General features: G+C 51.6%; 1 protein-coding gene across 3 annotated transcripts in view; it reads left to right on the forward strand.

The window, feature by feature from the left end:
- Positions 1 to 5,747: 5,747 nt before the first annotated feature.
- PKNOX2 (PBX/knotted 1 homeobox 2) overlaps positions 5,748 to 27,320 on the forward strand; it is a 184,695-nt gene continuing 163,122 nt past the window's right edge. For all 3 annotated transcript variants that reach the window (XM_024740828.1, XM_024740830.1, XM_024740829.1), the window contains exon 1: positions 5,748 to 5,820. The gene's annotated coding sequence lies outside the window, so the exon portion shown is untranslated. The remainder of the gene's footprint in view (positions 5,821 to 27,320) is intronic.

Genomic DNA, 27,320 nt, shown 5'->3' on the forward strand with positions numbered 1-27,320 from the left:
TTCAGCACCTGCCTGGTAGTCACTGGCATTCCTGGAAAAATCCCTAAGACCTTTGCCGGCTGTCTCCTGACTTGGAATGGAGGAGCTGCCCAGGGGCGTGAGAGAGGGAGGGACCCTTGGTGGGCCTGGCTGGGAACAGCGCAGCTGAGAGTGTAATGAGCCACCTCGGTGCTGTCACCTTGAACCCTCAGCAAGCAGCGTGCGTCAGCCTCCAGGTGCCCCACCCTGCGACTGAAGCGGCTTCCAGGCACACCTGTCCTCTCTCTGGGGGGCAAACAGGAGGACCCGTGCCTGATGAAAATGGGGGCCTCTGATATCAGCCTCATCTGGTGATTGCCACGTGGAAATGCAAGATCAGCGTTGTTAGGTCATCCAAATTTTAGAGAAAACTTAGGAGCCTGGATTTTCAAATGTGAAATGTCCCACTTTTCAGATGTTGGCAGAATTTACAAAAACATCAGACGGGCAAGAGGCCAGCTAGGGGCTGCCAGTGGGTGACCTCTGCCAGCACTGAGCTGTCCTTGGAGGGTTTTGAGGAGGAACAAACATGACGCAATTTGTGTTTCAGGAAGATCCCAGGCCGTGGGAGGTAGTGGGTGGGCAAAAGCGGGGCCAGGCTGGAGGCCAGGAGACGGATTGGGGGCCCTGGGGAGAGAGAAGGAGGCCTGAGGCAGGTCAGCGACGATGGGCCAGGAAGAAGAGCGGGGGTGCTCCCGATGGAGAATAAGCACATCTCGGGTCTTGGTGTTTTCTCATCTCCAAGGGTGCCTGCTTACAGGAACGGGGTCCAGCTTAGAGTCTCGGGCCTGGACGGGGCCTGGAGAGCATGGCTGAGGGACAATTTCCAGGTCCTCTGCAGCTGGGTGCCCAGCCCTGCCTGCAGCCCAGGGGGCTGAGGACAGTGGGGAATCAGCCTTGTTCTTACCAGGCTTTGAGGAAGCCTGCACAGCACCCTCAGTGCTGGGTGGGTACGTTTCTCAGAGCCACACATTTAGTGCCAGGTGATCCTCTCAGTATTCAGTTACCCAGTTGGTGTGTCTTTGAGAGCCTGGTGGCCAGGGTCTGTGATGCTGTCGCTGACTGGACTCACTGGACTAACGTAAACCACGGCGAGCTGTCGTCAGGGGCCGAGGGGAGCAGATGTGGAGCAGAGAGGGGACTCGGGTGATGAGGTGGGAGACGCAGGACACACTGTCGGGGGGACGAGTGGCCCTGCAGGCGTTTCCTCCTGGGAGGGTCTATTCAAGTTTTCTTTCTCTTTTGGGAGTTTTGCTCATGTGCCTACAGAGGCTTCTCAGAGATGGGGACCATCCAGAGAGACTCTCGGGGCCTGAGAACAGGTTGTCACGATCTGTCCTCATCCTAAAGGTCTGGCTGGGGTAGTAACAGAGGAGCCTGTCACAGGCAGTGGGATGAATGCAGAAGCCCTCAGGCTTCTTGATTTGTCTCCCTTTTCCCATCCAGACTCTGCTAGCCCTCCTGGGCTGTTAGCCCTCCTAACACTGAAAGACAGCAACAGCAGCCTCATTCGTCATTAGGAATATGTTCCAGGCATTGCACAAAATGCTCTCGGCGTATCATCTCACTTAAAGGCGCTACCCTTATCCCCCTTCTAAAGGTGCGAACCTTGAGGTTTGTAGAGGTTAAGGCTAGGAAAGTGATGGACCCAGGCTTAACCTCAGAACTGTCTGACTCCCGTGTCTTTACTCTTACCCACAATCATATACTGAGCTGTGATATGGGGGTGAGTCTGGGCAGCTTCAGAGATGTATAGATGTCAGATGGAATTTTGGCTTAAGGATCATCGAGTCAAGCACTATCATTTTGCAGATGAGGAAACTGAGGCAGGGAGTGGTTAAAGTTCCATGTCCAAGATCACACGGTAAGTGAACGATGGACTCAGGGTGTGAACCCATGACGCCCTTGGTCTAGTGCCTTCTGTGGTCCTTGCTAAGCCCCAGGCTCATCTCTGTTCATCCTTTCAACTTACCTAGGATGCTTCGTGGGAGCTCGCTCAGCTGTCCTTGGGCATGGAGGGTCAAGTTCTAGTGTGCTCCCTCCCGTGGGAAGCTTTCTTCTATACTTCTCCCCACCTCTTAACAATGAACTTTCATCAGCTCTCTCATTTACCATTTCATAAATGTCCTCATATTTATAAATGTGAATGCTCAATTCCATTTATGAGTCAAGTTTATCTTCATGGTGAGTAAGGTAGGCCTGAGTTTCAATTCTGGTTGCGTTACTGCAGGGCCGCTGTCTGAAGGCCTTTGACATGATCACTTGCCTTCCAGGACTACAGGCTGCTGGCTTTGGAAGGCCCCAAAGTGTCACGCACGTGGTTCCCCAGCACGTGTCTGCTGGTGCATGGTGAGGAGTGAAAAACAAGGCCAATGTGGAGAGGTTGCTGGTGCACATATGTGTGTATATGTGTGTGTGTGAGAGAGATGGAGACAGAAAGAGAGAAGAGACAGAGATGGTGGGGGGATGCTTTTCCTGATGCTCCATTCACTTCAAAGAGTTCAAAAGGTGGTCCTTTTTTTTTTTTTAAGGTGGTCCTTTTTTTTTTTTTTAAGGTGGTCCTTTTTGCTCTCCTTACTTTTGGGGGTTGAATTACTTTATGAAACGGTGGTGAAAGAAGACACTATTAATGTTTTATCAATATACATGTTTGTCAACCCTCCCAGTCTCACAATGTTTTTTAACATTTTACGGATGGGGGAAGCCATGTCTGGGACACCATGCTCTCTGGGACATCTTCTCACCCAATACAGGATTCCGTTTGCCGTGTTGGGAGCTCACTACCTTTCAAGGAAGCCTAACTCATTGCTGGATGGTGCATAGGACTAGAGAAGTCTTTCTTGTATTGAACTGAGGATTGGCTTCCTCTGATATCTATCAGTTATCCCTAATTCTACCGTGTATAGCAACGCAGCCTCTCTGTCACATAGTTTCTTCAAATATTTGGAGGACCACCTTGTGGGAGAGAGATTGTTGCTTTAGTCAATAGAATTACGTAGGACCGATGGGTCATATTAGAGAGGGACAAATGAAGGTCCATCTCTAATTTCTTCTCCCATATCTTCTGTCTCATGGCCTCCTAATAAGGAAAATAACAACAATGACAGCTAACATGCAATGAGTGCTTATTTTGTGTGAGGTACTGTTCTAAGCGCTTTACGGTATATGAACTCATTAAACCCTCACAGCCAACCTCAGAGGCAGAACCCTCATTAGCCCTACTTTACAGATGAAAAACCGAGGCGCAGGGAAGTTAAATAACTTGCCGGTGGGCCCACTGCCAGGAAGGGGTGGGACTGGGATGGACACCTGTACAGTCTGCTTACAGAGCTTGCGCTTTTAACTACTAAACTTTTAACTTTAGTTAAAAGAGCCAGATGTCTTTGCTCACCTCTCTCTTCTACTCGTCACTGTCAAATTTATTAAACATGATACCACAGCTGCGTCTAAAAGTAATGTGGGTTGGTAAGTCTAGAGCGAGGGGACCATCCTCCCCTTGGTTGGCCACCGTATAGCTACTTAGGGAACTGGGATCAATGTAATGGGTTTGCCAGCAACACCATACCCTGGGCTCTACCTGTGCTTGCATTTAACTCAAATAACCTTGTCTTTTTTTTTTTTAAAAGAAACAGGTCACCCCAATCTGTGATTTTTGCAATTGATTTTTGAATGTTAAGAGTAGGGTTTGGTATATTTATTCGTGTCAAATCTTTTTCTACAACTCTGTAAAAAAAATTAAACTGGATTTGCATGTGGGCATAGACTGTAATAATATGATGCTTTAGAGTGATGGGATTGTGGGAAATTTTTAAAAATTTTCAAATTAATTTATGGTTGTCATTATGTTATTGTACAAGAAATAAAAACCGGTAGAGGAGAAAATTAACTTTTTAGTTTGGGGCCATCCTTTTAGCTTGCTCAAAGTTTTATAACACTGCCCATCAGAATCCATCTCCCCAGCAGAGCGGCCGTCCTTCACAGCGTAGCAGCATGTGCAAATGGCAAGCCTGCCGTATCTTCTTCCAAGTCGCTGGTGTCTCGACAGTCCCAAGAGGGCAGGGATAACTCCCCACTCCATGCGATTCAGCCTAGAAACTTCCCGTACCGAGTTCACCTATGCTCAGTAGCCATGTGTCAGTAGCTTAGAAGATTACGAGTTGGAGCCCACTGCCAGCCAGGGGCTGGTTGTGGAAACTGACTAGAATGAACAGAGTCCGTCACTGAACATTTCAACAGACACTTGCTGAGAACCTGACACGTGCTGGGCTATAAAGATGCATAAGGTGCAGTCATCCTCACGCACTTGCCTGCAGTGGTCTGGCCTCGTCTCTGAGGTCCTTCCGTGAGTCACCAGTCTTGGTCCTGGAGATATTAGTAGACAGCCCCAGAGGAAGTGCCTCCTCCTGGGCGACATCATCATGAACAAGAGGGACATCTTTCCATGAGCGCGTTGTATTACACCCCATGCCTGAATCTTCTATCTGAAATTCTATCTCTTCCAGGGAGCCTCTCTGTCTTAATTAAAAGGAAAATACTAAAGAGTGTTGGGGTGGGGAGTGTCCTCTCCTTCATGACCTTCCTTTGTTGGAAAACCTTCAGTGGCTCCGGGAGCTCACAGCGCAAGCCTGGCCTCTCTGCCTGACACTCAGAGCCCGGATGCTCTGGCCTCTCCCTGCTTACTCAGAGTTACTCCCTCCTCTGGTCTCTCAGGTGGCCCAGCCCTTGCCTTGTCCCTGGTCACTCCATGCTTTCCCCCATCACCCTTGCTCAGAGTGCTCCCTTTCTTGGAATGCCCTCTCTCTTCTTCCACCAGCCGAATCTTTCCTGACCAGTCCTCCAAGACCCCAGTCAAGGTCTGCCTCCCCCTGAAAACTTCCTTGAAGGCCCCAGCTGTCGCCAACTTCGTTTCTCTGTGGAGAGAGAGTTATGGTCTCTACCACATAGTTCAGCACACTTTAGGTATGTCCTCGTCTTATTGGATGATGTTTCATATGATATTCTTACTTCACCGCTGACGTGGCGGCACTTTTATTACAGGAGCTGTGGATTGCATTCCTGCTGCCCCTGGAGAGTGTAGCTCGCGGAGCAGACACCTGATCAATGTGTGCTGGGTTTTTCTTCTTCTTGTTGTTATTGCTTTATCCCAAGAAGAGAATTAAAAGCAGTCATGTTTTCTGATCTTTCCAGTCACGCCCCCATCATTTTTCTCCATGCACATCTCCCTTCTAACCCAATGGGACTCTTCACTTTTACTTGAAAGTGCCCTCCTACATCTGGACTTGCCATAATCCTGCCATAAACCACAGCATCGGTGGTGGCGTTTGCTTGTCCGGGCAGCTCCCCCATACAGATCGCCAGCTTCCCCAGGGGCTGCTCAGCTCTGTCCCCCTGCACGGGGTCTTCCGTCAGACAGGTGGCATCAGTAAATGATCATTGCCTTGGTCAGCTCAGCGCTCTCCACAGCCATGAGCCTCTTTTTCTCTGGGGAAGGGGATGAAACTCGCAAGAAATCCTGTCTCTCCGTCCTGGTTCGTCCTCTAAACAACCGTCGTTTTGCACCAGGAGCTCCTTGCTCAGGAAACTCCCCCCACTCAGCAATGGGGACACAGGGCTGCCAGCCCTGGCTGTGCTCTGGAGCAGGACCCACTTCTGGGTTTACCCCCATCCGATCTTGGTGCTCGCTCCCAGCAGAATCATACACGGTCTATAAAGATGTTTTCTTTCGCTGACAGGTTGACTCTGGAGCAGGACTCTGAGGCTTGCCGTCCTCCATGCCGCTCACCAGAAAAGGGACTGTGAACTGTGAGTAACTCTGATTGGCGTTTTCCATGCTGACTCAATAAGGTTATGGGTTAAAGACCAGCCCTGAACCTGATCTTTCACAGCCATGCATTGTGTGAGAGATGCGCTCTGTCTCAATGAGCTGGTCAGAATGTGAAATACAGTGGACCCCTAATTAGATGAGGTCCGAATGTGACGAAGAGGCCCTGGAACGTGACATCCTATTTAATTAGACTGTATTCATTGTGCGTTAAGGTGGACATGATGTGTTATGCGTGTCATGAGTGTTGGAGAGGGAAGCTCTAGAGGTTGCAAGGGCAGGCTAAGCTTTGGAGGCCGTGAGAGGAGGACCTGGGCCAAGTTCATAGCTCGCGCTTGCTTTTATGTCTGGTTGTTTCTGGAGAGACACGAGGGAGGAAAAAGGAGGTACTGCTGGTTGCCTCCCTTCCATCAGCACAGGAGCTGCTCCCCGCCTTATCCGTCTGTGTATTTCCTCATATTGGTTCTCCCACTTGGCATAAGGCTTCCCACCTGTAGGCCCTGGCCTAAGTCCAGCCTGCTCGTTGCGACCTCCTTCGGTAATCCAGCTAGAAGTGATTTCTCCCTCTTCTGAGAGGCTGTGACTCATCCTTCTGCTGGGCATCCCTCTGCCCGCGCTTCGCCGTGTGCCCTCAGCGAGGCTGTGAGCTCCTGGAGGCTAGCCTGGGATCCCCTGTTCCTTGTTTCCCCTCTGCACCCCCCACCTAGGCGCCGCTCAGGCAATGTCAGCTGGAAGGGCTGGCCTGGGGCTGCACAGCTTCCCTACCCTGCTTCGGGGGCTCCCGGGGGCTGAGCGGCTGCGACTTTGATAGTACATCGGCTCCCAACCAGTCGACGGAATTTTAAATGATTAAACGTTATCAGCGCACATCCTCACCTCTGCGTAAAAATAGATGGACTGTAATGAGCATTTGAATAAATCATAAGAATGGCCGCCCTGCGATCGTCTAACATCCTGCCGATGGCTGCCCGGTGAGTGAGCAGGGCGCCGGCCCTCCGCCTAATGGCCTGCGCGGCAGTGCTGGTGCCTCTGTGATTGACAGGGCGCGGCTCCCAGGGCATCCCCTTTCCGCCCGGCTTGGAGTGGTCGATCCCCAGACACCGGGCCGGGGAAGGGTGCCTCCCTCCATCCTGTTCCAGGAAAGCCTACCTAGGAGATGGGGCCGGGGTGGGGTGAGCCAGAGTAGGAAGATAATGACCTTTGCGAGAATCGATGTCTCCTCGCACCGGAGGTTAGCGGGACCTCATCAGTCAAGTCAGTATGAGAGGAGCAAGCCGAGCATGAAGCTTCCTGAGACCGGGGTGCGTGTAGGGGAAGTAAGTCTGCACGTTCCGTTCCTGTCCCCGAGAACAGCCGGGCGCCTGGCCCGGGCCCACCCACACCAGGGGGACCTCCCTCGTAGGGACACTCTGGGACCCGCACAGAGGAACGAGGAAGAGTGGGGATCTTCAGGTCCTGGGACTCTGAAAGGGGAAGATTCAAAGGATCTTCCTGGGAGTGTTTTTTGCTAAGGAGGAGCCTGCCTTTTGGAGGGGGAGGAAGAAAAGGGGGGACGGGACCTGCGGAGGAGGGAACAGTCTGCCAGTCTGAAGTGAGGGCTGGATTTGAGAGGGAAACAGCAAACATTCTAATTTAATTCAAGTGATGTTCCAGTTATTATGGCTGTGTAACAAACCACCCCAAGACATAGTGACTTAACACCGTTCATTATGCTCATTTATTCTGTGAGTCAGGAGTTCAAACGGGGCACAGTGGGGAGATTGCCTCTGATCCACAGGTCTGGGGTCTCTGCTGGGGCAGAAGCTGGGTGCGGGAATCATCTGGAGGCTCGTTCGCTTATCCCTCTGGGGGTGGATACCAGCTGTTGGCTGAGGCGCTAGCTGGGGCTGTCCACCAGGTGCACGTGCCCTTTCCACGTGGCCTGGACATCTTCATAACGTGGATCGACGGGGCTGCACTGCCCAAGCCCAGCAGTATCACATTCACACGTTGCCCTGGTTGGGGGCAGGCACAAAGGCCCACCTGGGTTTAGAGAAGGGGACAGGGACACTGGCCCTGCAGCCACGTCTCAGAACAGGAGTATCCACAGCACATCAGATGAAGAGTGTGTTTGGGGGTACTATGTTGTAGCAGCCGTCTTTGGGGAGCACTACTCAGGCCTGGCCCAGCACAGCCTCATCTACTCCCGAGGCAGCTAAGGAAACCTGCCTCCAAGAACCAGACTGTCTAAACCCACCCAATGTCTGGCTTTAAAGGCACCGCCCCCCACAGCCAGGCTAGGCTCCGCCCCCAGGGGGCATTCCCCGAGGACACGCTGGTGTTAGGAGGCCCTGCAGTTGGTACCACAGCGCTCCCCAACCTTTCTGGCACCAGGGACTGGTTTCGTGGAAGACAGTTTTCTGGGATATGGGGGTGGGGGTGGGGGATGGGAGGGATGCTTCAGGCGGTAATGCGAGCCAGGCTGAGCGCAGATGAAGCTTGCTAGCTCGCCGCTCACCTCCTGCTGTGCAGCCCGGTTCCTAACAGGCTGCGGAGCCCTGCGCTACGTTATAGTCCTTCTCTGCAAGAATGGGTCCAGTTTGCAACCCACAGCTTGAAGTGCCAGGTCTGGAGGGGGCCTTAGACCTGTGACAAGGACTCCACAAGCCTTGAGCCCTTCATTCCCAGGCATAGCTCCCACAACCCTCCACTCCCTGGCCTTCCGGGCTGGGGGAGGGCTTCAGCCAAAGATCAGACCGAAGGGGCTGTTGGGTCTGTCAGGGTGTGCAGGGGGCGTGGGCTATGCGGGCAGCCCGTCCTCCGTGATCCTCGTGTCCTTTCCTCTCCATGCTTCCTCTCTGCCACACACACTGTAACCTGTGGAGGCGGGGCCTTTGAGGACCAGGCTCCAGTTCCTTTGCCATATTCCCGACCCGGACGCAGCTAAGTTTTGGAAGAGAATCTGAGTACCCTGGATGCCTTGTTGTGACTTAAGGGGATAGAAACAAAACTCAAGCAACCACAGGGTGGGAGCAGAACCAGTAGGTTTTTCCAAAGGGCCAAGATACGAGAATGGCTAACGGTGAAAGGGAGGGGGCAGGGAAGAGAGAGGCAAAGGGGCTTGGTTTTGATGAAAAGTTTTGGCGGGAGAGTCTTGGAGTCTTCCACAAGTCGACTTAGTATTAACAGTAATAACTCGTTTGTTGAGCACTTACTACATGCTAGACACTGCTCAGCACGTGATGTGCATGTTCTTTTTTTTTTTTTTTTTTTTTTTTTTTTTTGTGGTACGCGGGCCTCTCACTGCCGTGGCCTCTCCCGTCGCGGAGCACAGGCTCCGGACGCGCAGGCTCAGTGGCCATGGCTCACGGGCCCAGCCACCCCGCCGGTATGTGGGATCTTCCCGGACCGGGGCACGAACCCGCATCCCCTGCATCGGCAGGCGGACTCTCAATCACTGCACCACCAGGGAAGCCCCTGCATGTTCTTATTGAAACCCTCGCACTGTTTTATGAGACACTGTTACCATCTTGGTATTACATACAGAGAGGGAGCAGAGGCTCAGAGACAAGTGAGGTGCCGTAGTCAGTGACACAGTGAGTCCCAGAGTTGAAATCAAGCTTATGACTCTATCCTAGAGACTTCGTCACTTCATTATGCGGCTCCAAGAAACTCAAGTCTACTCTCCTGCAACAGGGGATGTCTGATGACATCACCTCCAATGTTACCCTCAGTTCTAAGATTCTAAATGTGCAGAAAAGATTCTGGGAACTGAACTTAAGACACCTCTAACGTGGAGGCCGGCTTTGTGGAAATGGGCCTGTGTGAAAGCACGGAATGATTTCCTGTTCTCTCCTTTCCCCTTTTGTGAAACTTAGGTCAGGAAACCAATGTTTAATTTGGGCAGGTGAAGGAAACAGATAAAAACCTAAAAGATCATTTGTATTTTCAAGGCTTCAACTTGGGGGGAAAAACATTGGGTTTGAAGTCCAAAGCTGGGGTCTGAGTCTCAGCCCCATGACTTAGAACCTCTGTGGTTCTGCATACATCTCTTTGGTCTTCGGATTCCTTGTCTCTAGAATGGAAATGGGGTTGTACACCCTTCCCAGGACGGCTGTGAGGACTAAGTGAAATCCAGCATGTGCGAGCTTTAGAGCCGTTCCTGGCACACAGTATGTATACAGTAATGGCTCAGCCATCCACTCACCCAGTACGTTAGGAAAAAGTAGACGTGGCAAGACTGTTCCTCTCCGTTGCTGCTGACAGAGATGGTCTAGCATCTTTCCTTTAACTGTACTCTCCATAAAAGTTCACTCATGAACTATCGATACTTTAATAATACACATTATCATCTTGCCCTTTGACAGGTGAATATCGAATGAGCACTAAAGAGGCCAAAAAGTAACCAGGTACATGGCTGCGGGGAAACTGGAATCATGAGTGGTTGTCGGAGGGAAGGCCCCTTTCTAGGGACCTTGTGACTCACCTCTCTCTCCAGCGGCCCCTAGGAAACAGCTCTTAAAAGGAGCTCAGAATCCGGTCCAGCCCAGCCCAGTCAGGGCAGGATTTGTCCCCGGTTTTCTTTCACTTGGCTGGAGGGGACTTGGGAGAAGACAGAAAAAGGTCATTAAAGAGCTGCTGAAGGCCTGGACTTTTCACCCTCGCATGAAATACCTGGCATCTCCCCTTCCCTTTGCGGAAGGTGCAGGCTTCTTCCCCGCATGCTCTCTTCTGCTCCGTAAATTAAAAGTCTGCAGACCAAGTGCCCTCAAGAAATCAGGCGACAAGCTTAGAAATAACTCAGACCACTTCCGCCCCCTCTCCGTCCTCCGCCCGCCAGGTCTTGGTGGGGCCTGTGCTTGGGGTGTGTGTGTGAAGGTTTATGAGACAGAATTTCCTGCCTTTGCAGCTCCTGCTGCAGCCCCGCTGCCACAGCCTCCATTTTTTCGTGGCCTCCATCTGGCCTGGGAGTCCTTGAGTGTGCAGAGAACGGTGACAGGGGCTCTTCGTTGGTCCGGCTTAATTGGTGTGATTTAATGACATTTGTGGCAGATTCAGATTTATACGGCTTTCTGAGCTGCAAATCTGCTTTCTAAATGTAGAATTTTTGTGGAGTGGTAAAAAAATAATGGCTGTTCTGTGATTCCTGCCTCCCAAGCTAGGAGATTGCAATTTACATTATGCAAATAGACATTATGCAATCAAGGCGCTTTAGCAGGAATCTGGCGGCAGAGAGGCCGCTGATGAGATAGAGGTCTGCAGCCCCAACTGGAGGGGCCCTGGAAGAGCCGAGATGACGTGGGGAGGGGGTGGGGCGGGCAGAGGGGCGAGGGGCCCGGGTCTGTTCCGCCGGCCCAGAGATGAGTGCTTCCGGGGGGCTGCCAAAGCAACTCTCTCAATTAATGGCTTTGTTTAATCATACCCCCTGTCCAGAGGACTATTGTCTTACGGATAATTTCGTTTGCCTAACGAGATTTTGCTAATTAAATCTCCTTTCAGTTGGTGTGACCGTGACTGCAGGAGAGGGGCTATTTGGAGTCTTCTCCATAAACCTTTCTGGAGAGGAACAGGGAAGGGGGGCCGGGAGGGAGGGGAGGAGAGGAAGGAGGGGAGGGAGAACCTTCCCTGCTGTAAGCAGGCCTCGGGAAGCTTCCAGCAGGGCTTGGAACTACAAGGTGGCTGCCACCACCCACCTAGCCTTTCTCTCCTGTTCTCTGGAAATGCAGGTACCCATCAATCTTTATCCAGCCTGAGGGCTTCCCCCCCCCTTTACGCTTCCTCTGTGGCTCCTGTGGCCTCCACCATTACCCTTCTCAAGTCCTTCCCAGATCCCCAGAGCTTCTTCGGGATTTCCAGGCACTGCTCCCAGCAGCTCTGGCTGTGGGTGGTGGCAGTGGTGATGCAGGAACGCTCCCCTGGCCTTCACTGTTAGCCAGCCAGCCTGGCTCTTCAGAGAAGAAAAATTGCTCCCAAATTGGCCATTTCTCCAGCGATAATTGCGTGAATCAAAGAGGAGAAGACCTTGTCAAATTCATGTATCAGACTCAGCCAGGGCTAGCCTCCTGTATGCAGAGGAGCCTAGCGCCATGCCAGCAACAGCTGGAGCCTAATTAATGCCCTTGTGAGCGTGTGCCCGCGTCACGCCTGTGCTCCGCCATCCCCAGGGGTTCTTTACTGTCTGCGGCTTCCTTGGCCTGGCTGGCCAGGGGCCTCACAGCTCAGCCCTGTCTACTTTTCCTGCTTCATCTCCTGCCCGCCTCATAGCTCCCTCCTCCCTGTTACTTACAGACACTCCTATTCCTGGTACCCAAATATACCAGGTTGCTCAGTTCCCCCCAAATACTCTGTATCACTTCACACCTCAGTGCCTTTGCACTTGCTGTTCCCTCTGCCTGGAATCTCCTCATCCTGAATAGCCCCTGTACCTCCTGCAATACCCAGCTCACATATCTCCTCTCTGACTACTGCTCACAGCGCTTCCTGCCTTTCCTGAAACACTGCTGTCCTCCTTCATCCTGTGCGTTGTCACAGCACCTCAAACATATGTATCTGTCTATCCAAGTTAAGAACTGAATCTTATTCTTCTCCTAATCCCAGTACCTAGAATCATCCCTGGCCACAAGAGGCCCCCTACAAGTTTGGTTTGGTTGAATGAAAAAATGAAGGAATGAACCAAGGGGTAGGGGGTGGAGTGATGGAGAGGTTTTCTCTAGTAAGTCCTCCAAACCCCAGGATGGGCGATGAGGGGGTGGTGGTGGCAGGAGCCTGATTTCTGTGGGGGCTCTGCAGAGTTACTTGCCCATCCATTACCTTTACTTCCTGGGTGGGAAAGCCTTAATTCCCCCTGTGTGCCAGGCCCTGCACTAGGTGTGTCAGTGTCTCCTGTTGTGCATTCTCACGTGGATCCTGTGAAGTGGGTACTGTTTTTGCAGAGGGCACTGAGGATAGTCTATCCTCATCAGAGAGCAAGGCAGTGTTTACTTGTAACTGGGTCCAGTGGTGGGGACCCAGCAGGCTCTACCTCTAGGTAGGTGAAAGCTCTTATGCTTCCCAGTCTTCCCTCCCCATCTATCCATCTATTCAACCATCCATCCATCCATCCATCCTTCCATCCATCCCATCCATCCATCCATCCATCCATCCATCCATCCATCCATCCATCCCATCTATCCATCTATCCATCTATCCATCTATCCCATCCATCTATCCCACCCATCCATCCATCCATATCATCCATCCATCTCATCCATGCATCCATGCATCCATTCATCCATCCATCCATCCCATCTATCCATCTATACCATCCATCCATCCATCCGTCTCATCCATCCATCCATCCATCCATCCCATTTATTCATCCATCCATCTATCCATCCTGACTAGAACCTAAGCTGTTGCACCCTGGGCTGTCCCCATGCTGGAATGCCTGGGTTCCTGCACTGGGAGGGCCTGTGCATCTTTGTGTGTGCTGGGGGATGGGCGAAACCCAGGCCCCACAGATGGCTCCCGGCTGCTGGCTCTGGTCCGTTGCCCAGCTAGCGGTGGGGATGTGAGGATAAAGGAGTCTGCCTTCCATGCTGTAGAGCATGGGGGAAGTCCAGGAGAAATGGCTCGCATCCTCCTATGTGATAAGGGCATATGCCCGTTGCCTGTGTCTGTGCAGGCCGCAGGGTGTGTTTGTCTGAGGCAGTGTTTGAAGACAGTGCTTTATGTTTTTCTTGGTTCCTGAGTTTCAGTGCTTTGCTTTTTGCCCTGAAGTTTTTCTCCCTTGGTGCCCATGTTCTGTCTCTTCACCGAGGCTTGTAGTCATCTTAACATCCCCACCATGCTATCTATGCTCCGAGTCTGAAGGGTTTCTTGGTACATAAATAGGTGCTCAACAAACACTCCGTGATGCACTGAATGAGTGAATGAGCTTGAGCTTGAGCCCTGTATTTAGGTAGCTGGGACCTTTGGATTTAATTTTCTCATTCAGAAAGTAGGAATTCTGACACTACCTCTTCTATCTTCCTTGAAGGGTTGTTGGTGGAAGATTATGAGCGATATGTGAAAGTGTTTTATAAACTATAAAGCAAGTGTAAGGGGTTATTATAATGGTCATTACACTTGAAGTGATCATTGTGTCTGAAAATTAGGGATTCTGTTTTCAGGAATATAAACTCATCCAGGCCGTGTTGGAACTCTGAGGCTTACAGAGCAATTATTATGGGAACTGATTCCCCATTGGCCCAACTATGGGGACTTCCAGGGGCCGGGGTGGGAGGAGGGGTCTGGCGAAGAGGGTCCATCTTCATTTGTGCCACCTGTCCCCCAAGTGGACCCACACAAATGGTCTCTCTTGAGTCTCAGCCATTGCCCCGTCTTCTGTGCCTCATTATCTTTGCATGTGCTGTTCCCTCTGCTAGGTAAGCTTTTCCCCTTTTCTCCACTGGTCTTTTGACCCTCTTGTGCCCAGTTGCTACACTGTCCCGAGCTCCCTGCTTGCACGGTATGCCTCCCCGAGGGCCTTTATCACATGGCATCTGGGACCGTGAACACCAGGGCAGGTGCCGGCCGTCACTCATCTCTGTAGCTCCAGAGCTGAGGGGATGGATGGATGGGTGGGTGAAAGGTGAAGGGGAGGGTTGGGGCTTGGTAGATGCACAGGATTTGAGCTTTTGAAGCACCCTAAGCTGTAGGGGCAGGCAAGGAAGAAGCAGCTTCAGAGAAATTAGCACTGCTGTGCAAATAATGCCCAAATTTCTGAGAGAGGTTTCCCACCCACTCTCAGGTCCAAAAGGTGAAGTAGGCTGATTCTCCCTGGAGGCTCTGGGCCTGGAGGCCCCAGTTCCGTGCAGCTGGGTGACTGGATGTCAGCCAGGTGGGCAGTGAGGCCTCCCGGTTGGAGCTGAGTCCTAAGGGCAGGGAGGCACCTGCCCGTTGTGGGTCCTCACGGGCGAGCCGTCACCCACGTGGGGAGGCAGGCGCTGCCTACCACCATCCCCAACCCTCCCAGATCCTGCCTCTTGGTGGAGTCAGCCCCAGCTGGTGGAGAATCTGCTGGAAGCCCACCCGGGAGCCTGGCTGTGTTTGGAGGCATCTGTCTCCACCCTGCTCTGGTCTCTCCCCCATGCCCGCCCACCCCGGGCAACGCTCCTGGAGCCCCAGGCAGCCGCAGCCAAGTGCCAGGGGTCTGGGAGGCTTTTCATGCACTGAACCTATTTGTGAGTGTTTTGCAGAGTGTTTAATCCAAGGTGTTCCCTCCATTAAATTAGTGCAAACATCTGGGTCCCACATCCAGCTCCATTTGCATTCTGTGCCATTTATTACAGCGGGAAATGGGAAGGCACCTTAGGAATACTTAGGACTGAATTGGGGTGGGTTTTGGGGGTGGGCGTCTGAGGGTGCCTGGGAGGTCGGCCCACGAGGCAGACCCATCTCCGGCCTGGGACCGGTGTGGAGCCGCGTTCTGGTCAGGGGACCACGCGGCCTTAATGGGGAGGCTGGGTGAGTATAATCCATGCTCCCAGTCCCCACGTGGGCCCAAGTACCTGCAGGAGCAGGGGGAGTTCACTGCTGTTGTTTTATAACTTTAAACCCCATTAAAAAAAAGAAAGTGTATCACATTCAGGTGACCCATCTGGGTCTCTCCTGAGGGAGTCTTGCCTGCTGCAAGGTGGGTTTTTTCATCATGAAACTGCTCAGCCTTGGTGGCTGGCTGAGCGTGGGTGGCAGCTCTGTTCCCCGTACCACGTGATTCCAGTACTGTCGAGTACGTTGGGAGTCCTACTATTATCCTTATCCAGGAGGCTGAAGAAGAATAGCTTCTGTTCAGTGCATTATCTGTTGTAACCCTCCCACCAACGCTGTGAGGCAGGTCCTCTAATAATAGAACAGATCAGAGAGCCAGGCTTAATCAGACAGGTTAAGCAACACTCTCATTGTTCCACAACTAGAAAGAGGAGTAGATGGGGTGTGAACTCAAGTCCGCACGACCCCAAAGCCTGCTTCCCACCGCACTAGGACATCTCTCGCGAATGAAGCAGTTGGGATCGGCTTTGTGTTGGGGACCTTGCCCCCTCCCCAAGTCTCCTGGCCAGCACACCCTGGCCGGGCTGTGCGGAGGCCCTGGTCCTAGCCTGCCTGCCCCCATTGGGATGGCATCACCTGGGATTCCCAGGGGCCTGCGATGGTGACTCACCCAAGGGAAGGAATTCCTGGCTTTTGTGGGATGGGGCAGGGAGGAAAAGGAGTAGTCTGGAGAGTGAAGAAGAGGCTCATGGGATGCTCAAGGACTTAGGGGTCACTGGATTCCTTGGTACCGAGCGGGGAATCTGAGGCTCAAAGGAGGCAACACCTTGCCTAAGGCCACCGAGGGTTTGGTGGTAGAGGCTAGACTGGAACCCAGGGCTTCTACCTCCTGGGAGGGGAGTGATGTCAGGGCCTAGGGAGGCCCCAGGGCTTCTATAGGGTGTGCTGGCATTCTAGATGCAAAGTGTAAATCAAGGCTGGAGCAAACAACCAGGATGAGAAGGGGATGAAAGGCTCCTCTGCTAAGGAGGCTTCCGCACCACATTTAACAAAGAACCTTCCAGGTCCTAGAGGGCTGCTGGCCATCTCTGGCCTGGGCCCTGGGGCAGGTCCGCACCAGCTCCTAGGATTTCACCTAGTGATATCGGGGGCGGCAGAACCTGGGAAGGCTGGAGGGGACCCGGCACCTGGGGCAGCGCACCCTTGGGGGTGTCCAGCTCGCCTTCACCTTCCCCATCTGCCCTGCAGTCTGGGCAGCATCTGGAGGAATAGGGTGCAATGGATTCAAACCTCAGTCCCCTCTCCCACTTCCTCCCTTGATGAGACGGGACCAGGTCTTAGCCTTAGTTTCCCCATCTGTTAAAGAGTAATGAAATCTCATCTTACAGGATCGTTGGGAAAATTAAAGGAAATGGTAGGTATGCTTGACCCTGCTTCTGGGTGCAGAGAGCATTGTCACTGGTTTTCCTTTCTTCTCCATAGCCCGGGTCTACTCTCCCCTTTGGACCCTGTGCCTGCTCTGGGATATGGAGGGATGAGGGGCTCTGTCGACGAGGGTGGGCAGCCCCTGTCTCAGCTCCTCCCCTTCCCTCTTCTCTCCCCTCCCTCCCTATCTCATGAGAAGACTCTAATAAATGCATCTCAGCATGTGGCCCTGCCTGGGGCTTTCTAAGAATGAATTGCTTATCCCAGCCCTTCCTAGAAATGACAATCTGCAATCAATACACATTTATTAAGCACCACTGTGTGTGATACCCAGCGCTGGGCTCAGCAGGGTCAGCCTGAGAGCGATCCCCAGGCTTCTTGTCTCCTCCCAGGACCCCAAAGTTTCCTGCTTTCCTTGGCTTTGCTGGATCCCAGGACCATCTGCTGTTACCAGCAGGATTTGGGGTTTCTGTACCCTTTTGTGCCTCTCTGCTTCTACCTGAGGTCCTCTTTGCCTTGAGTACCCTCCATCACCCCTCATTTACTTGGTTAGAACTCAGTTTCTTGGTGATGAGTATGTCTGTAACCACATCTCGGCTAGGGTTTATCTTCCTTGAGCTCCCGGTGCACACTGGGCATCTTTCTGTGACTATTAATCACATCATATGTCGATTATATCTTTATTGGAGATGCTTGGCTCTCCAAGGGTAAGGGTACGAAGTGTAGCATCCTAGAACTAGCATGGCCCTAGGGGTCATCTGTTCTCGCCTGCAGGCCAGGTCATGCGCACTTCATCCCTGACAGAGGAGAATGCTTTCCTCTCCTGTTAGCCTTTGCTTGTTTTGTGGGACAAACCACTGGCATGTTTGAAGGGAGGCTGTCATGGCAGCATGCCTTGCTCTCTAGTTTCCAGGGTGTTCAGCCTGAGAGCACGTCCCTGTCCCTTTTATGTGCAATTCTAGTAAGTATTATTCTCTCTTTTTCACCCGGCCTCAGGATATGGGATCTCCAGATGGAGCTGAGGATCTGCAGAGAAGAATGCGCCCCTTGATTTACTGCCCCTGTGTCTTTGCCCCCGGCATTTCCTTTTCCTGAAAAGTCTTCTCTGTCTGCACGACCAAACCCTGCCCTTCCTCCCCAGTCTCACACCACCTCTTCCACAAGCCTTAGAGCCCTCAGGGAAAACCAAGCATTTTCTCCCTCCCAGAGCACCTGGCCTGAGTCTCCTGACACTGACCAGGGTCCACCTGCATCCTGAGTATGTCTGTCTATCCTCCAGTACAGGGCACGTGGCTGGCGCTTCTATAGCCCTCACTGCACCTGGCATGGCGCCTGGCACACTCTGAATTTATCACATGTGTTTGCCAAATGAATGGGATTACCATTCGTTACATTTGTCACCAGTTACTGGAAACTGGATGCTAGGGCCAGCAAAAGGAAAACAGGTGTTAAATTCTGTTTGGTGTACTGAGCAGACCGGCATTTCTTCTGTATGGCAGGCCTGTCAAGTCCCAGACACTGATACTCTGCACACAGAGTCTCCGAAACAGAGTGAGCGAGGTGGGCCATTGGAATAAGAGAAGAAAATATTACAACTTTATTTGTATGTATTTTTTTATCTCATCCTATTTAGATTTCTATTTCTGAATATGTTCCCTAAGACATCTCATATATCGGTAGAGCAGTAGGGTGACTATATACACTCCCACCCATGCATGTTTATATATGCATGCACTGAGCGTGTATTACACATTTTTTACTGAGAGTGTTGTAAACAAGTCTGAGGACCATGGACTTGGGCCCCTGGCCCGCTCTCCAGGAAATGAGTTCAGTGCCTATTTGCTATTGTCTCTGGACAAATGTCCCATCCCCTAGCGTGGCCTCACGTCATGCCTAAAACTATATAGCCTGAAGCCCACTGGCTGGCATATTCCTTCGGGACCGTGACTTGGGGACCCTCTTCACCTGTGACTCTCCAGGGCCTGGCACATGACAGGCACTCAGTAAATTACATGGGGCTTAAATAATATTTATTTGAATTGAGAATCTTTGAAAGTTTTGAAATTTGACTTCAATTTAATCCTCAACTGTCTACTCCCAGATAGTACACTTGGCATATTTACTAGAGACACATTATGCAACAAGAAAATAAGTGTATGCCTACTCTGTACCAGGTTCTGAGTTAGGTACTGGGTGTCAAATTTGAGGTCTCTGACCTCAAGTTACGTACATTCCCTTTTTTCAAAAACAACCAAACAAGAAATCATAACGTAAATTAGCACTCCCCTCTTCGCTGCGAGTGTTTTGAAACAAACGGCCAGGCCTCACACCATTTCCTCTGCAAATGCTCTAGACAGTCATTTAGGGAGGACAGAACCCATCAACCAATGTAGTTGTGTTCTAGGGGCTGTGCTATAGCCGCTGGGCATGGCCAGGGCCCAGGGGAAGCCGGTAGTGATAGTTCTCCCGGCAGGGGTGGGGTGGGCGGGTAGAATGGGGTCAGGAATGATTTTTGTATAAATGATGCTTAGGCTGAGTCTAAGCTTAACTTCTAGGCTTCCATGTTGAAATTTCAGAAGCCAAGAGGGGACCTATCAGATAAGGGGTGGGTTTGAATAGAGGGAGATGGTGGGCGCAGAAGACAGAACACTTACAGATCTTAACAGCTGTCCTCCACCATCTTAAGACCAGAAGCCGAGTCCTCTTGCCCAGGGTTGCAGAACCAGAGATTGTCAGCGGCAAAATCTGGGCTCGGCGGCTCCTCCCTGGCCTCCCTCCGCCTGCTCTCCACACTTGGAGGACCCATGGCGCAGGCTGGGCCTGCCTCTCCCACACACGCAGGCTGCTGTGGCCGGGAAGAGCACACTCTGTGCCCCCAGTGCCTCTGGGCTCTGGGCACCCCCTTCTCCCTCCAGCAGCTTCCGGAGGCTCCATAGGCCTGCAGCCCCGGAGTCATCACGGGCTACATGTGACTTCTTTCTTCCCGTACAAGTTGAGCACTTGCCACCCTGCTGTCTGTTTTTCCTTGCTAAGGTTCAGTTCTAATTATGTTGATTTTCTTCATCCCACCCCCTCCTGGAAGCTTATTAGGTTGAATATTTTTATTTATTATCATTTCGCCCAACTCCTGCCAGCATTTCCAATTACTCTCCCCGCTTCCTTGTAATTGTCTTTCTGTAATGGCTCTGAAACAATTGCGCTAAATGAGGTGTCTCCTGGAAGATGAGAGTCTCACTTCATTAAAGGCTAATGTATTCTCAGCTCCAGCTCTGTGGGGCTAGCTTGGAAGGAAGACATTTAAACAGCTTCTTTTATTTTATAGGGAGCAACTTTTCAGCGACGAAGATGTCTGTGGGGCATATGTGTATGTGTGTGCGTTGCCTGATTTTAAGTTAAAGAAAGTTTATGAAATAGCGTAAGTCTTCCTCTTGATGAAACTCTCTGTCTCCGGGCAGCTGAGATTTCTGCAGGTGGGGTCCAGGGCCCTGGAGCAGGATGGACAGGGGCGTTTTATTCTAATGTCCTCCCTGCCTTTCTGCCAGGTCCCCTCCCTTCCTGTTAGCCCCTGACCTCTTCATGCCTCCATCCTGTGTCAGCTTCCACTGGGTGATGACCTCCTGTTGTGTATTATTGTTTTCAGTTTATATATCCTAACTCATTCATTCATTCATTTGCTGCTTACTCATTTACTTGTTCATTTGTTATTCATTCAACAAACGTTTATTGCCTGCTATGTTCAGGCATCATTCAGGATGGGGATATGCCCTTTGGGAGCTTAGAGATCAGCGGGAGGACAGAGGCGGATGACAGGTAAGCAGGCACTTCTAGTACATTGTGTTAAATGCTGTCATCAGGCAAGGGAGGACCGCCTGAAAGCACCTAGGAGGGCACCTGGTAAAATCTAGTGGGGTCAAGGATGGCTTCTAGAGGGCAGGGCCTGGGGTCTGGGTTGATACCGGAGGATGAGGAGTTCGCCAAGTGACAAGGGCGTGGCTGGAAGTACCTGAGGCCGAGGGAACTTCCGTAGCTACAGGGGGCTTGGCGGGTGAGTGAAATGCAAGCTTTTCCATCTGACAAGGAGCCCCGTGTGGGACAGGGGCTGTGATGGGAGGAGGGGCTGGAGATCATGGAGGGTCTTGAAGGCTCGGCTACCGAAGGATTGGGGGACATAGAAGGATTTTAAGCTGAGGATCGATTTGGCCAGATCTGTCTTGGAAAGATTGCTCCGGCTTCAGTGTGGAGAGGGGGTTGGAAGAAGGCAAAAAATAAAAAAAGGCAAGGAGACCTTTTAGGAAACTATTGCAAGTGATGGTGGTGCCCTGCCTGGAGGAGGTGGCAGAGGAGAAAGAGAAGCTGTGTACGTTTGTGAGGTGTTACAGGTGGAGAAATGACAGGCTTGGGGTGTGGGGGTGGTGAGGGGGAGGGGACATTAAGGGTGAGATCTGCTTTCTGGCTTGGGCGGTTTGGTGAATGTGTGTGGTGGGGTCCCAATATCCAAGACAAGGCCCGTGAGAGGTCTGTGCAGCTCCCCCAGGATGTGGGACCACCAGGCTCAAATCCCAGGAGATGCAGGGTCCCTGTCCCCAGTGACAGCTACGGAGTTCCAGTGCCTTCGCCAGCAGGGCCCGTAGGTGGCATGTGGGCGTCAGCTCACTCCGATAAAGGGCCACATGTAGCTGCATCGTCGAGCTCCGAGCTGAGCACCTGTGCTCTGAGCTGAGCAAGTCACCTCTTAGCTCTGACTTCTGACTCAGGCAACACAACCTGTACCAAGGCCTCCGAGCGTTGCCCAGGCAGCCCCCGTGGTAAAGGGCTGTCTCTTCTAAAGCGTTTTCTATTTCATAGTCAAGAAGGAGTAGGATATGTTTGGGTTGGAAGTGAAGAATGTAAGCTTACACCAGGTGGTGAATCGAGTTCATCCGGCAGTGTTTTTATGCCTCCGAGGCACCTTTTTTTTTTAGGATCCCTGTAAGCTTGTGAGCAATGGTGGTGGTGATAGTGATAAAAGTAATGATAATGACTTCTCCATTTATCAAGGCCTGCTACGTCCCACACACTCTATTAAGCATTGCCTGAAGTATCTCATTTAGTCCTTGCCACAGTCCTATCGTGTGGGTATTATTATCATCATCATCATCATCATCATCATCATCATCATCATCATCGGCACAGAGAGGTTAAGTAAGCAGGCCCAGGATGCCCAGCCTGCGGTTTCCTTCTCAGAATCAAGGAAGGAGGCAGTTGGCCACACCAGGCCAGGAGAAGTGGCTTGTTCCGTCCTCCACTTGCTGTTTTCCTGTGCTCTTCATGCCCTTTGTTATGAATTACTTTTTTCAGCTTATATATCCTAACTCACTCATTCACTCACTCACCCATTCATTCATTCATTCATTCATGTGTATCCTTCAAGGCCCTGTGCAAATGCCGCTGACTCCCGAGCAGAGCCAGAACTCGCCCACTCTGTGGTTCCCAGAATACATACATTTCTCAGTTATAGCTGCTGATTTGTAGTGAGTTCTTTGAGTGTCTGTCACCTCAGCTCTACTTTGGGTTTTCCCTGGGAAGGGATCTTGGCTAACTCCTCTTCATATCCTTGGTACCCAGCACTGGGCCTGGTGCGCAGTTATCCTATGAATAAATAAATACTACTAGGGAAGACAGGATGCTCAGGAGGGGCCCGGGAGGTCAGCTTACAGGAGCTCCCCGCGCCCTGTCCATCGCAGGAGGAGCAGATATGCTGCTCAGCTACGCTCCGGACTGGGCTCGGCTTCCCGGGGCGACTGGCTGGCAATAAGGGGCAGCGTCAGGAACACAATTCTCTCTGTGCTCTGGGAGAACGCGGGGGTGAGGTAAGTGCCCCTCCAGGGAAAGGACTGAAGGAAGCAGCGTGGAGCTGGATGTTTACTCTGATGAGGTGCTTATGTAACACCAGGCTTCCTCGGGCTCCCAGGGGCTGAAGAGAGCCCACACCGAGGAAACAAACAAACGGAGATGGCAAGCCACTTGCACTATTAGACAACCAAAGGGAAGCGGTGTGCGCATTTGACGTCTTCCGCAAAACTTTAGCCCCAGGGCAATTGCCAAGCAGCCTTTTTTTTTTTTTTTTTTTTACAAAGAATGAAATGTGTCTAAATATTCAAGTGCAGAAGTCACCAATAGTTTTCCATCCCCTCAAATCTCGCTGCAATTGCCATCCCTCCCAGGCTGTTATGGGGTTCCGGGAGATGTTGCCCTCGGGAGAGGCAGAGGCCACCTCTTCAGGAGCTCCCTCCTTAGCCTACAGAGTCAGGGCTCTGGTCACAGCTTGTGGGCAGCGAGGGGAGAAGGTGGAGGAAGGAAGCACTGGCTCTGAGAGCCAGGGGTCCTGATCACTAAATAGCTGTGTGACTTGGGGCAAGTGACTTACCCTTTCTGAGCCACAGTTTCTACATCTGTGGATGAAAAGAACCATCAGCTTTGCCCTAACTCACAGGCTTGTTTTGAGCCTCTGTACCCCGTGGCAACACATGGGGGGCGGTCCTGACCACTTCGTGATGCTGCCTATCATTCAGGTTGGGTAGTGCAGAACCCTCTGCCTGCTCTCTCCCTCTAGCTCTGGAGCTGAGTCAGGCGTCCCCGCCTCAGTTTCCATAACACTGGGGGACAAGGATCCAGGTGAGTTCTAAGTCTGAAGCCCCCTGGGGCTCTTGGAAACAAGAGGCCAGGCCTCCTGAGCCCAAGGGAAATGGGGAACTGAACTTTGTGCTGCAGAACAATGAGGAATTTGGGGTAAGAAGTCTTCAGATCCCAGAATGGAGCTAGATAGAACACCACTCTGTTCATGTAATAAATATCCATTGAGGACCTACCACGTGCCAAGCTTTGTGTCACTTACTGCGAATGCATGGGCAACACAGTTCCTGTGGCAGCCCCTGTCCTTTCAGAGCTCACGGTCTAGCAGGATTCCAGATTAGTGCCCAATCCTCTCCGTTTCATAGACGAGAGAGGAAGTACGGCCCAGGAGAGGTGGTGACTATTACAAGGTCATATAGCCAGTTAGTGGACTTGGCAGGATCAAAAACCCGCCTTGTGAAGTTGAAATGAACTGATGCTTGCCGAGGGCTCAGAGCCACTCTGGGCACTGCCTGGTGAATGCGCTGTATGTGTTTCCGCTGGGTCTCCAGGCTCTAGGGGCGTGGGCCTTTGCCCCTCATTGGCCCTGAGCTCCAGCCTCACTCGTCTTGAGTCCGAGTGTTTGAGACGAGACTGGGCCACCCCCAGGGTGACACTGACAAAGGGACGATGGGAAGGACAGTGGGCCCGAGGCTTTTGGCTCTCGGCGTTTTACTCTTCCATTCAGCCAAGGCTTCTGGAGGGCTGGCCTTGTGCCAGGCACTGGGGCTGAACAACCCTGCAAGCCCCCTACCCTCGAGGGATTTATATTTCAGTGGGAGAGGGGGCTGGACAGCCACCATAAGTGAGCCAGGTGTTTTCCTAATGAGACAAAGGTTATGAGAGTCCAGTACAGTGTGATTTAGTAGAGCTTAACCCGGATGGTGGGTTACGGGGCAGTGAAGGTGGGGCTGTAGGGTGGGGGGATTGGGGTGCATTTTCTCCGCTACTGGAGATTGTCCTGTCAAACGAGGGGGGACTCTGGAGAGCTTCTGCTCAGCTCTACACACCAGTCTCTAAAGCTCAGCATCCCAGATAACGTATCAATACTGAGATTGGGGCTTCCCTGGTGGCGCAGTGGTTAAGAATCCACCTGCCAATGCAGGGGACACAGGTTTGAGCCCTGGTCTGGGAGGATCCCACATGCCGTGGAGCAGCTAAGCCCGTGCACCACAACTACTGAGCCTGCGCTCTAGAACCCGCGAGCCACAACTACTGAGCCCATGTGCCACAACTACTGAAGCCCGCGCGCCTGGAGCCCATGCTCCGCAGCAAGAGAAGCCACCGCAATGAGAAGCCCGCGCACCACAACGAAGAGTAGCCCCCGCTCGCCGCAACTAGAGAAAGCCCGCACGCAGTAACGAAGACCCAACACAGCCAAAAAAGTTATAAATAAATAAATAAGTAATCCTCAGATTGGCTTGAAAAAAATAAAAAAAAAAAAAACTGAGATTGTGTCTACCCTGCCCAGCCCCCACCAGGAAGTAGTGCATCCAGAATGAGCCCCCTCAGATTTCACCACTATCCCCTTGTGGGTCTCAGTGACCTCCCTCCATTATAATTCGGAATCAGGAGTAAAAGAAATACAGAAAGAACAGCACTATTTTTCTGATGTTCCTTGGGCCAAGTTTTATCATCTGAAACAGGGGCATTTAACCTGCCCAGGAAGATTAAGGAGATGACCTCCAGAGCAGATTCCCAGGTGTCACTCTCCAGTCCTGAAGAAACACAGGGAACATTTCATTCCAGGGCACTGGCAACTGCTGGGGAGCTATCACAGCATCCCCATTCCATGTTCAGGGAAAAGCCATCTCTTCCTTCTCCCAGCCCCTCTCAGCAATCTGGGCATCTGTTTTTATTGGTTATTTTGTCCAGGAATCAAAGACTTCCTTTGGACTTGTGTGATCCTCTGTTCATTCATCTGGTGAGCCCTTGGGTGGGTGGCCCCAGGACTGGTACCCTAGGACCCCATCACCAAGGGCTGGGATCCCACAGGCCATCTCATGATTAGGGATCAACTGGACACAGTCTTGATAGCACTTCAGGAGCCTTCCCAGGAAATTGGACAAGCATAGGGAAGCAGGCGGAGATCTGAGCAAACCTGGATGTGGAGACTTCATGGTCCGCAATCCTGGTTTCTTACGTTCCTTGTGTGTGCCTGAGTCCAAAGAAGGTCATCTTGCCCATCCTCCTGTCTCCAGGTAGGACTGCAGTTAACCAATGTACCAAACAGGTGAAAATCTCCCTAATTCCTGAGAATATCCATTCACAGAGAATAAAGAGGGGCTCTGGAAAGGAAGGAAATGGATCTGAATCAGCCCACTGAATCTGTCTCTTCAGACATCCATCAGAAGCATCCTTAAAAGAGACATTTGACTCCGAATCAAGTGTCTTCCTTCCTCTGGGTCTCTTCCCCATTGCCTCGCACTCTGGCTGGGCATCTCAGGGGCAAACCCAAGAACAACAGAGACATTTTGACCAGATAGTACTCACTTTGTCTGTGTTTGGGGTGGGGGCATAGGGGCAGGCCAGATTTCATCCAGCAAGTACCCGGTGCTCGCTAAGCCAGTCCTGGGCTGACAGACCCCAGGCTCCCCAAGGACGCCTATCCACTTAGCCCTGGGGATTGGTGCTCAACCGGGCCTCCCCTACTGGTGTCCTGATCCTTTTGCCCCAATCTGTAGAGCTCTCTTTTTGTCCACCAGTCCCCTGGCTTGATAGCCCCCGGAGAGACGCTTTCTTCCCAGGTCGTTGGCCACTCCTGGGCTCTCAGCAGATAAAGCCCGCTGCTCTTCCCCAGCCCAGCTGCTGGAATGGATGCAGATTTCTTAGTAATGATCTTCCAGCAGGAGCAGTGGAGACAGAGGAGCTGCTGCTGCTGCCTCCAACATCAAAGCTTGCCGCCTGGCTTTGGTAGAATGTTAAGAACTGCGAGATAATTAAGTTGCATTTCTGTGCATTGTTTACTGTTGCTCTCAACCAATCACTATTCCGTAGGGGCTAATCTGTGCAGGGCTTTTTTTTTTTCTTTGCAGTGCCTGTGTGTACCACATTCTTCATATGCTTCAGTTACAATTTTAATTTTACTATTATTAAATCTTCCCCAAAGCTGTATTATTCTGTGCCTCTGAGCTGGAATTCCTGATTTGGGGACTGCCTCTGGGCCCGTTCACAGATCATTGTTCTTGTTTACAAAAGAACATACATTAAAACTCAGCACTGGAGGAATCCTGGCTCCCTTCCCTTCTCCCTGCCCCGGCTCACCTGGCTGTAGGAGATGGGGGGAGAGGCGAGACAGCAGAAGGGGTCTGGCAATTCTTAGGATTTTTCTGTTTGAAAGAGCGTCTTCGTGGCCTCCAATGGCCAAAGGAGAGGATAAGTTGAGTGCAGGTGGGGCCAGCCAGTGAGCTGGAGGCTTCGTTTTTATAGCCTATAGGATACCAGTAGTAAGGGCTCTGTATTTATTCCAGCAGACAGTGTAGCTTAATAGTTAGGAGTGTGGGCATTGGAATCAGATACATCTGGGTTAGAGAACTGACTTCTCCACTAAGGCCTGTGACATTGCACTGTTAGATAACATTGCTCAGCCTCAGTTCCTGCTTTAAAAATAAGGAAAAGACAGCAGGTTCTTATTAGTTATCTATTAGTGTATAAAAAATAAATATAAAATAAAATTTAAAAAAAATAAGGAAAATAATGATGATAACGCTGCCCCACAGGTAAGGCTGAAAAGGGATAACGTTTTAGAATGGTACCCGCCAGATGGGGAGGACTTAGTTTATCCTCGTCATCGTTATCCTCTCATTCTACCTCCTGTCTGTTTTGCTTCCTCCATCGCCTATCGAAAAGTTTGCTCACTTGACTTTCCCTGGGAAAAGGCTGCCTCTGCTCTTTGTCATCACTAAGCCGGTGGAGT

This window comes from Neophocaena asiaeorientalis, unplaced genomic scaffold (assembly GCF_003031525.2).
Source record: "Neophocaena asiaeorientalis asiaeorientalis breed wild unplaced genomic scaffold, Neophocaena_asiaeorientalis_V1.1 scaffold308, whole genome shotgun sequence".
Classification (NCBI taxonomy): domain Eukaryota; kingdom Metazoa; phylum Chordata; class Mammalia; order Artiodactyla; family Phocoenidae; genus Neophocaena; species Neophocaena asiaeorientalis.